This window comes from Gossypium hirsutum, chromosome D07 (genome assembly GCF_007990345.1).
Source record: "Gossypium hirsutum isolate 1008001.06 chromosome D07, Gossypium_hirsutum_v2.1, whole genome shotgun sequence".
Lineage (NCBI taxonomy): Eukaryota > Viridiplantae > Streptophyta > Magnoliopsida > Malvales > Malvaceae > Gossypium > Gossypium hirsutum.
Genome location: NC_053443.1, coordinates 35,975,175 through 35,987,363, shown reverse-complemented (window position 1 = coordinate 35,987,363; position 12,189 = coordinate 35,975,175).

Sequence of the window (12,189 nt, the reverse complement as noted above, 5' to 3'; positions counted from 1 at the left end):
GCTTGATATGTATGTATGCACTCTTAGTCATGGTAACTTTATGTGATCTTATGAAAATCTTGCATCTTTTTGTAGTGATCATATATTTGTGTGGCATTATTTTGTGTAGATGGATCGTAATCAACATCAAACTGCAATTGTCGGAGTCGTGGCTTCAGCTTTAGCTTTTAGGGCTCTTTGGATTAAAAAATTAGAAACTAAGAAGGAAATTGCTTCTCGCCCTCGTGTGAATCGAGATTATGAAAGAGAAAATTATATTAATAGTATTTTATGTAGTGGTAACCAGCATTGTATTGATGTGATAAGGATGAGACCGATCGCCTTTTTTAATTTGTGTGATATTCTTAGTAGGAATCATTTGTTACAATCAACAAAATCTGTGAATATTAGGGAGCAAGTAATTATATTTTTACATATAATTGGTCATAATGTAAGGTTTCGAGTGATTGGATCTAGATATTATAGATCAACTGAGACAGTTCATCGTTACTTTAGGGTTGTATTGAGAGCTATTTTGAAATTGTATAGACTAGTTATTAGGTTACCTGATGAGTCAACTCCTAGTGAAATTAGAAACAATCCAAGGTTTTATCCTTCTTTTAAAGATTGTATTGGAGCTTTAGATGGAACTCATATTCGTGCATCCGTTCCACTTAGCATGCAAGGAAGATTTCGTAGCCGTAAAGGGGGGACGACACAAAATGTATTGGCTGCCATTACATTTGATTTGAAATTTTCCTATGTTCTAGCTGGTTGGGAAGGTAGTGCACATGATTCTCGTATTTTAAGTGATGCACTTTCATGTCCAGGAGGATTAAGAATTCCGGAAGGTAATATTTATCATAAAATAGCAAATAGTTCTAATAAGCTCATAATTTATTAGTATTAATTATGTATTCTAAATTGTAGGTAAATATTATCTTGCTGATGCGGGATATGGCATCCGAAATGGATGTATTACCCCATGTCGTGGTGTCCGATATCATTTAAAAGAGTTTGGTGCTGAAGGGCCTGAAAATGCAAAGGAACTCTTTAATCTTCGTCATTCATTATTACGAATCACTGTTGAACGTGTTTTTGGGATTTTGAAGAAACAGTTTCGTGTATTAGATGCTGAACCATTTTGGAATTTTCAAACTCAAGTAGATATAGTTTTGGCTTGTTGTATCATTCATAATCATATAATGGGAGTTGATCCTAGTGATTTACTTAATCAAGGATTATACGAGGCGTCTGAGTCTGATTTGATAATATCAACTCTCACGGAGCGAGAAGAAAGACAAGAAGCAAGAGAATGGTCTGCTAAGAGAGATGAAATTGCACAAACTATGTGGACTGATTATATGGCTAGAAATATTTAGGTTTAGGGCTTAGGGTTGTTGTTTCTATGTTATGGATGTTTTAGTATTAAAATTTTTTGAATGTTTTTTTTGTAAATGTTGGTTGGATAATGATATTGAAATTTTAGTTTGTTGGATTTTGATATATGTCTTGAGTTTGTTAGATATTGATTATGTTTTAAGCTTGTTGGATATTGAATTTATTATTATGTTTTAAGCTTGTTGGATATTGAAATGGTTGAATTTATTTTGTAGAATGGGTAAGGGCAACAAAGAAGGGACCTCCAAGCAATTCAGGTGGACAAAACCGATGGAACATGTTTTCCTTGAAATTCTAGCAGATGAGGCTCGAAAAGGAAATAAACCTTCTAATACTTTCAGAGCAGTTTCTATTAATCGAGTTGTTGACGCCATTTCAGAAAGACTCCAAGTCCAATGCGATGCGAAGCATGTGGAAAATCATTTGAGGACAGTAAAAAACCAGTGGCAGATTATATGCAAAATTCGAGGTGAAAGTGGTTTTGGATGGGATGATAACATGAAAATGATCACATGTGATAGAGCGACATATGATGCAGCAGTGATGGTAATATATGTATATATATATGTTAAGTACATTTCAATTGTTTTTTACTTGTTATTCTAATTGTGTATAATATCCAATAGGCACACAAGAAGTATGAACCATTTTTGAATAAAAGCATTGATCATTATGATGAAATGGCTGTGGTTGTTGGCAAAGATATGGCAACAGGGAGTTTTGCCAGAACATTTGCTGACATAGATTTGGATGATGGTAATGAAGATTCAATGCCTGTAAACTGCAACAATGAAGAGGCTGAAGAGGTAAGAACAAATGTATCTTCATCTGGCACTTCCAAACGTAAAAGAAGAAGTGGTCAAGAAAGTCTCGTTGATGAACAAATTAAATTTGTGGGTGAACAACTTGGCAAAATTGCTAATGCTTTGGAAAAATTTACTGCCGATAATACATCACAGCTTTACGAACAAGTGATATCGATGGAGGAAGAAGGATTTGATGAAGACTTCTTGTGTTCTGTGCCTGATTATCTAGGGAGTCATGAATCAGAGGCCAAACTTTTTTTAGTTAAAAATAAGAAGCATAAAAAATTTTGGCTTCAAAAATTTTCTCAGGGTTGAAGATATTGATACATTTATGTGGTGTAATATTATGCACTTGGACAATGTTCTTACTATGTGGTGTACCATTAATTATGTATTTGGATATATGTGGTGTAATATTATGTACTAGACAATGTTGTTACTATGTGGTGTACCATTAATTATGTATTTGGATAATATTATTATTTCTAGTACCCATTGTGGTTTCGAAGCAATTTATAATTATTCAATACTTGTTTTTTAACACAATTACAAATAATTTATTTGATATTAGTTTTTTTCAATTTATAACGATTAATATTGTAGCTTAATAATTGAGTATTATTATAATTAAATCATTGCAATATATGTAAAAACAATTTATTAATATATATTAATAAATATATATTAATATATGTAAAATATATATAAAAACAACTTTTCCGGAAAATATTTTCAGGAAATCTGCCAAACAGCAGAAAATATTTTACACAGATTTACCAAACACCAGAAAATATTTTCCAGTAAATCATTTTACAGAAAAGTAAAACATTTTCCAGAAAAGTAAAACATTTTCCAGAAATCATTTTACGGAAAACATTTTACTGCCAAACAAACAGACCCTAAATATATGAAGTTAAATGAGATAGAAACATCATATTCTCCTATTGAGATGTATTGTACTGAATTGAATATTCATAATACTTGTGAGGGGAATGTGGGAAATGAGGAAGAATTATGTGAAAAGATTGACAGAAAAAAAAGACATTGGTGATAAAAGTCTACTTGATGGTCCAAATTTGGTGAGTAAAAATCTAAATGAGGAACAATTAGAAAGTTCACAAGTGGAAAAAGAAAAAGAAAAGCAAGAAAATGCCCATACAAAAGTGAAAAATGATTATGTTTTAACTAACTCTAACTCAAATTTGTTTAGTGGTGTTTATTTGTTACAAGATTTCAAGGATCCATTGATGGACTATAAATTATATTACTTTACCATCGATAGATGATTTTATTTGTGATACAGAGGTAAGTTGAACATTGATCATTCTCCACAAGTGATAGAAGGTAAGAAAAGTAATGATGCATCGGAAATTGAAATATGTAGGCATACCTTGAATGTTTTTGATAAGTATGCTACTGGTTTTATTTTTTCTTACGACATGATTTCTCATTGGTCAAGTTTTAATACATAATGGTTTGAAAGTTCAATTGATTTTATGGGTTTATCTAGGTGTGTAAAGCTTACTTTTGTTGCATTCGACAGGTTTATTACAGAATCTTATGTATGTAACAGCCCGTTTTCAGTGAAATTGGAACAATGGTTTTGAGACCACAAATCTGAAGTCAAAATATTTATTTTATTATTATTTTATTTCCTACAGCATGATTGTAGTACAGTATAAAAATTTTGTTAAGAATTACCGTTTACATGCTCTATTTGATAAAAATGACTAAATCACGTAAAATGCAAAAGTTGAGTTCTAGTAGCTAAAAGTATTAAATAGCTATAGAACCCTAAAGTAAGAGTCCTTATATGGTAATTAGACCACTAATGAAGATAGTGGAATGTGATGGCTTGGCATTTGTGTAAATTTTGAATGTTTTAAAGGTTATTTTTGTAATTACTAAATAAAGTTAATATTAAATAAAAAATGACAAATATTTCACATTTACCATTTTCAACTAAATATGAAAAGAAAATAGTAGCCATGGAAGCTTGAAGTTTCAGCAACCCTAAATACCTTGCATTGGTATGTATTTTTGTCTCGTTTTTAATGATTTTTGTATTTTCGGGATCATTGTAGCTTAATCTAGCTAGCCCCGGGACTAATTTGTGAAACTATTAAACTATTAGGGTTTTTCCATTGTTGAGTATGCATGAGTTTTGATGAGTTATGGAAGAAAATAGATAGTTGTTGTTAGATAAACAACTTTTGTGAAGAGATTTTTGATAAAAATGTCAAATAGGGACTAAATTGAAAAATAAAAAATTTTACATGGTGAAATTGTGAAAAAAATGAAATATAGGGATTTCTAGGGACCTAACTGATATTCGACTGTAGTGAGTTGTGGTGAAATTGAATAAATTTCCATTTTATGAGCTAGGGACTAAATTGCAGAAAAATTAAAAGTATAGGAGTAAAATGGTAATTTTTCTAAAATATGATTTTGGGTTATCTTGAATAAAATACATATTTAATTGAGCTAAATTTATCCGTATAGATCAAGACAGATCTCGTACGGCTTTAGATCGGGGCAATGATAAAGTTTCAGACTAGTCGCCTCCGTATTTACGTATACTCGTCGAGGTAAGTTTGTATAATTAAATTGTGTATATATGCTTTTGATTGAAATATACTTGTGTTGCGAATTGCTATATGTATATACCAGTTGCATATCCAACGACGTATGACTGCTACCGAGCCCCATTTGAACCTTAGGAATTCGTAGGATACAAATGACATGTCATTAGAGTTACATGATTTGGGTGCTAGTCTTGAATGCCCTACCGATGGTTGAGGTTCGGCATGTGTTGCGAATACTCTACAACTCGTGTGAGCAGCATTGTGTAGCTACATTTGAACCCACAACTTGTTACCCATTTTCATAGCTTGTGTGAGCATACTGATTCACAGCTCACGTGAGCATACGAAATGGTAAGAGTTCGATACGGACTATTACAAGGATACATATGAATCATATGGAAATGTTGTTACATGGTATATGGAAAAATTAATTGGATGATACATGTATATGAAACTTAATCAATTGTTGTGCTCATCCATGGTTATTGGTTTATAAATGTATTTACATGACTAACATGGTTGGTGTATATGTGCTTAGGCATTTGACCAAATTATGTTGGGATATGCTATGTTTACTTACCTATTATATGACTAAATGGTAAGTTATGTTTTAAGTTATACGAACTTACTAAGCTTAAATGCTTACTTTGTGTTATTTTTCATGTTTTATAGTGAATCGAAAGCTCGTTCAGGTTGGAAGCTTGTCAGAGCTATATCACCCTATCTATCAGCTGTTTTGGTACTTTCGATTATTTAATTTTGGTTATAATGGCATGTATAGGTATTATGGCTAATGTTGGCATATGTGTGTTTTGGTTGTTGAAATGGCTGATAGTACTATAAAGAATATATGTTTTCTTCCTACTTAATGGTTAATTTATTCCCATTTAGTTATCTTTAGCACATATTTTAGTATTTTCAGTTCAGTAATTTACATTTTATGACTCAGTGGATCTTAGCTTATCTACCCTTAATTTGATCGTATTTTGGTACTGATGTCGCTGCATGAGAAATTTCAGATTGCACCTAGAATTGTCGCCGCACCTGATAGCTGTCTGGATAGGAACAAAAATGCGTGAGCTATCCAGTCTGGTACAACTAACTTGTACGTACAGAGGCAGCATGATTTTGATGAAAGGACACCTGAGCTATTTGGGAAAAAATATAAATATTCACATAAAAAGAGAAAAAAGGGGGAGCTTTTAGATTATCATCTTCTTCAACCTATCCTTTGAAGCTTTCGGCTGTGGCGGCTTAAGCTCCGACGGGTGAACCGACGTGAAAGGGATGCAGACCAGCTTCTGACGAGCAGCCCTGAGTGCGACACAAGAGGGAAGAGAGAGATTCAAGTCGAGTTGTCTAGGAATAGTATTCTCCATTTGTTTCTTTTATTTTTCTTTTCTAAACGTTGATGATTACTTTCTATTTCATGTTAGTATGGAAGTACACATGATTTCTGGATTAAATTTTATTGTATTCAATCTTGCTTCTACTGTTTAATCTTTGGTTTTGAATATTTTTAGCACGAAAGTGTTATTGTGGTCATTGGCACTGGAAGGTGCAGTGACAGTTCAAGTTAACAAGCATGACAACGGAAGTTGCTTAAGAATTAAAGGAATTTAATCCACTCGTTCTTAATAGTGTCCCATTACCAGCATCGGAAGGTGGGGTTAATGTGAATGTTTAGGTCTTTGATTAAATATAGAAGTTAAGTTTGGTAAGATATTCATTGCAATTTAATGCACCGACAAATCACCTATCCTTTTATACCTTGTGAACGCTTAGTATTCTGTTGAATATTCAAGTTGGGGATCCCAATTTATCATTATCATATTTTATCTTGTTGTTTTCAAGTTATTGCTTCGACACCTACTCTCACAATTTATATTTTATCTATTTATTACACTAACATTGATAGAAAAAAGACACCCATCCTCGTGGGATCGATATCCGACAGACTCATCTGTCTACTATACTTGCATCGACAGTAGACACTTGCACATTAGTGCTGTGACGTTAAACAGTTGACCAAGTTTTGGTGCCGTTGCTAGGGATGGCATTTGTTTGATGTTTATTTTGTTTATTTTTATTTTATAATATTTAGTTGTTACTAACTTGTTTTCTTTTTTCTGTTATTTTTGCATTTTATTTTAGGTGTTGTATGACCCGAAGCAATTCTGAGTTTTTTATTGATTTTGATCCAAAAATTGAAAGAACGGTTTTGAGGAGACTTTGAGAACAAAGGAATATGGCTTTGCCATGAAACATGCAGTTATATCCCAGATGCAGAACCAAAATGCTAATGACCCACTACTGCAACAAGATGATCAAATATAAAACATGACTATACGAGATTTTGTAGTACCTGTCTTGGATGACTTACAACCGGGAGTTGTTAGGCCAGCAATCCAAGCTAGAAATTTTGGAACTCAAGCCAGTAATGTATCAAATGCTGAATTCTAATGGGAATATGCTGGGATGCCACATAAGCATGCACAAGAGCATCTAAAGTCATTTTTATTGATTTGTGCTTCCTTCAGCCAACAAGGCATTCTTGATGACGCTTTAAATATGCAATTATTTCCTTATTCCTTGCATGGAAGAGCTCGTTCATGGTTCTTTTGGTTACCTGCAGGATCAATTACTTCTTGGAATGCACTAGTAACACAATTTGTTTTGCGATTTAACCTGCCAACAATGAATACTCGTCTCCGAAATGATATTACAGCTTATCATGAACTAGATGATGAAAATCTTCACACCACATGGGAATGTTATAAATCTTTACTTTGACGTTGTCCCATGCACGACATTCAATAGGAAACACAAATTGAGATTTTCTATAATGGGCTAAATTCACACATGAGGAACCTTGTTAACGCATAAGCCAATGGTCCTTTGCTGGATTGTACTTATACTGATGCTATTAGAATTCTGGAGAGAATTGCTCAGAATGATTATCAATATCCTATCTCTAGAGCTGCACAAGCAAAAGCTACTCTGAGAGTTATTGAATTGGATGTAATATCTGCACTTAGAACTCAAGTTTCTTCTCTTACAAATATGATAACAAATATGCAAGGGACTAGTGACGTTGCACCTATACAAGTTGCTCAACAAGTTGATGTTCCTACTTTTTGTTGTGAGATTTGCAGCGACAACCACAGCTATAAAGATTCTCCACAACATGTAGAAAATGCCTTTTATGTTAGTAACATTCACAACAATTCTTATGACACTTCTTATAATAATTCTGCACGCAAGCAACAGTCCTGGGGAACTCAGAATACTGGACAAAATGCTATGCCATTCCGATATGGGAATATATATGCTTAAGGTAATTATAATTCATGATAAGGGAATTACAATCAACAACAACAGAACTATATTCAGCATATTCAGATGCATCTATAATAAGGCCAGATGCATCCATACCAGACCCAGATGCAGCCACAACATTCTTCAATACTGAATCAGATGGTCAAGAACATCGACGACAATAGTATACGCAAGCTTTTCCTTCTGACCCATTAGATACTCTTGTGGCTTTAATGCAGGAGCATATGACTCGCATAGAAGCTATTGTGCAAGGGAATTTATCTTCTATTAGGGCATTGGAGGCACAATTAGGACAACTTGCTTTGAATCTGAATACTCGACCATCAGGTAGACTATCTAGTGACACAAAAAGTCACAGTCCGAGAGGGAAAGAGTACTATAAGGATATCACTCTTAGGAGTGGTAAACAAACTGGTGAGCCGACTACAGACTCTGTTGTAGCACCTTAAGATACTGGTGAAGTGATCCCTGGTAAGAAGGTTGAATATAAAGAGCCTGACGATGTACGAAAGAAAGAAGTTCCACCAACTGCCATTCATATGCCTCATATTCGACCCTCGAAACTATTGACGCAATCAAGGGTGTTGGTGCAATCAGATGTATCTCTACCTTTACCTTTCCCAAAAAGATTCAAGGAGAATGAACATGACAAGTAGTACCAACAGTTCCTAAACACACTGAAGCAACTTTAGGTCAATATTCCTTTAGTAGACGCTCTTGTGCAAATTCTGAATTATGGGAAATTTATGAATGAGTTCTTATCCAAAAAAAAAAGAAGCTCAATGATATGGAAACTATTGCACTCACAAAGGGCTATAATGTTTTTTTGACAAATAAGTTGCCCCCAAAATGAAAGATCTTAGGAGCTTTACTATCCTATATTCCATTGCCAACTATTATTTAGGTAAGGACTTATGCGACTTGGGAGCTAGCATCAACTTAATGCCACTATCTACTTTCAGAAAGTTGTGAATTGATCACATAAAACCTACTACAGTGACATTACAACTAGCTGATCAATCTTTGGCTCAACCTAAGGGTGTTCATTCAGTTAACCGACCCGAAATAACATTAACCGAATTAACCGACCTTTCAAAATTTTTAACCGTTAATCGAACCGAAATTTTTTCAAAAAAATTAACCGAACCAAAATTTTTTCAGTTAATTCAGTCGGTTAACTGAATTAACCAAAAATTATATATTTTTTATTTTTGGTTAAAAATTAACCGAATTAACCGAATTAACTGAATTAACCGAATTAACCGGATTACTCGAATTAACCGAATTAACTGAATTGAATCACTACATAATTAAATTATTTTTAGACTTTTAGACTTTAGTTTTAGTTTTAGTTTTAGAATTTTATTTTTATTTATTAAATTATTTGTAATTTTTATGATTGGGTTGGGTTGAATACTTGGGTTGGAATTGGGTTTAGGTGAATAGTGGGCCTATTTATATATTATAATTTTATTTATTAATTTTTTTGGTTAAACCAAAAAAATTCGGTTAACCGACCGGTTTCGAACCGAATTAACTGTTAACCAAAAAATTAAAAAATAATTAACCGACCTCCGACCGAAAAAATTTGGTTAACTGACCGATTAACCGAATTCGGTCGGTTAACCAAATTTTTTCGGTTTTACCCAAATTTTGCACACCCCTAGCTCAACCTAAATTGCAAATTAAAGATATCTTAGTTCGTATGGATAAATTCATTTTTTCGACTGATTTTATCATACTTGATTGCGAGACAGAGAAGGAGGTTCCCATAATCTTGGGATGACCATTTTTAGCCACAGGACGAACTCTTTTTGATGTTTACAAAGGTGAACTAACCATGCAACTTAACTATAAACATGTTACCTTTAGTGTTTTCAAGTCTATTCAATATAAGGATAAAGAAGAATGCCACACTGTCGATGTGCAAAATGATTTAATTGCGAAAGAATTTAATGACCAAAGCATAATACTTTCTGAGGAGTTTGCAGTGACATCTGATGATGAATTTGTAGATGATTGTGACAACATGGTTGAAGCTAATAATATTAAACTCAGACATGGATGGCAGATCGAATCCTTAGACTTAGCCAATAGAACAAGTCCAATTTTCAAACCATTTATTGATGAAGCTCCTACTCTGGAGTTGAAACTGTTACCTACTCATCTTAAATACGTCTTTCTTGGTGATAACAATGTTCTCCTCGTTATTTTCTCTGCAACGTTGGATATAACTCAAGAAAAGAAATTGATCCATATATTTAAGCAACATAAACGAGTTATTGCTTGGAGTATTGCTGCTATTTGAGGCATCAGTCCATCTTTTTGCATGTACAAGATCAAGTTGAAAGATGAAGGCAAGCAACCGATTGAGCAACAAAGAAGATTAAATGAGAAGATGAAGGAAGTTGTTAAGAAAGAAATTATAAAATGGCTTGATGCTGGAATTATTTACCCTATTTTTGATAGTAATTGGGTAAGTTCAGTGCAATGCGTTCTTAAAAAAAGTGGCATCACTGTTGTTAGGAACGACAAAGACGAATTAATTCCTACACGTATTCTTACGGGATGACGAGTCTATATAAATTATTGCAAACTTAATGCTGCCACAAGGAAGGACCACTTCCTAGTTTCTTTCATTGACCAAATGTTGGATAGGCTTGCTGGAGAAGCCTATTACTGCTTCTTAGACAGCTATTCTGGATACAATCAGATGGCACCGGAGGACCAAGAAAAAAACTACTTTCAGTCCCTTGGTACTTTCACTTTTCGCCAAATGCCTTTCGGTCTTTGCAACGCACTAGCCACATTTCAAAGGTGCATGATGGTAATATTCTTGGATATGATTGAAGACTCTTTATAGATGTTTATGGATGATTTCTCAGTCTATGGGAATAATTTTAATCATTCCATTGAAAATTTGGATGAAGTATTGCAGCGATGTGAAGACACATCTTGTTCTAAATTGGGAAAAATGCCATTTCATGGAAACTGAAGGTATTGTGTTTGGCCACCGTATCTCTCGTCAAGGAATGGAAGTCGACAAAACTAAAGTGGAAATCATTGAGAAATTACCTCCACCGATAAATGTGAAAGGTATTTGCAATTTTCTTAGACATGCGATGTTTTACTGAAGATTTATTAGAGATTTCTCGAAAATTGTAAAGACCTTATGCTCATTGCTGGAACAAAATAAAAAAAATTCCTCTTTGATGATGCATGTTTGGAGGCATTCATTCAATTGAAGACGCAACTAGTAAAAATACCCATTGTCGTAGCACCTGATTAGTCTTAACCTACTGCAGTGACTTTGCTATGGGTGCTGTTCTAGGACAACGCAAGGGAAAAATATTTCATGCCATCTATTATGCTAGTAAAACTCTTACAGAGACTCAAATCAACTATACCGCTATAGAGAAAGAATTGTTGGCTGTTGTCTTTTCTTTCGATAAGTTTCGTTCTTATCTTGTCGGTGCAAAGGTTACCGTATTTATTGATCACTCGGTGTTTAGATGTATTTTTGCAAAGAAGGATGCAGAACCAAGATTGATACGCTGGATCTTACTGTTACAAGAATTCAACATCAAGAGAAATGACCGCAAGGGTTTAGAGAATCAAGTTGTAGATTATCTGTCTCGATTGGAAGTTGGCAGTGGAGATGGAAACATGCTTCAAATTGTCGACGCATTCCCAGATGTACCCCCTTGGAATGCAGAATTGGTTAATTATTGGAACAAGTGCAAAGGTACGTAATGAAAACATTATTCAGCGTTGTGTTCCAGAAAAGGAGATGCTTTCAATCCTGAAGCACTTTTATGACACTCCTTATGAAGGTCTTTTTGGTGGCATGCGAACTGTTGCTAAGGTTCTCCAATCAAGATTCTACTGGCTTTCATTATTCAAAGACACCCACAATTTTGTGAATCAATGCGACAGATGTCAACGCACAGGTTCTATATCCCGACGCAATGAAATGTTGCAGTAGTCGATTATGGAGGGTGAATTGTTTGATGTTTGGGGTATGGATTTTATGGGACCATTTCCAAGATCATTTGGAAATCTTTATATATTAGTAGCTG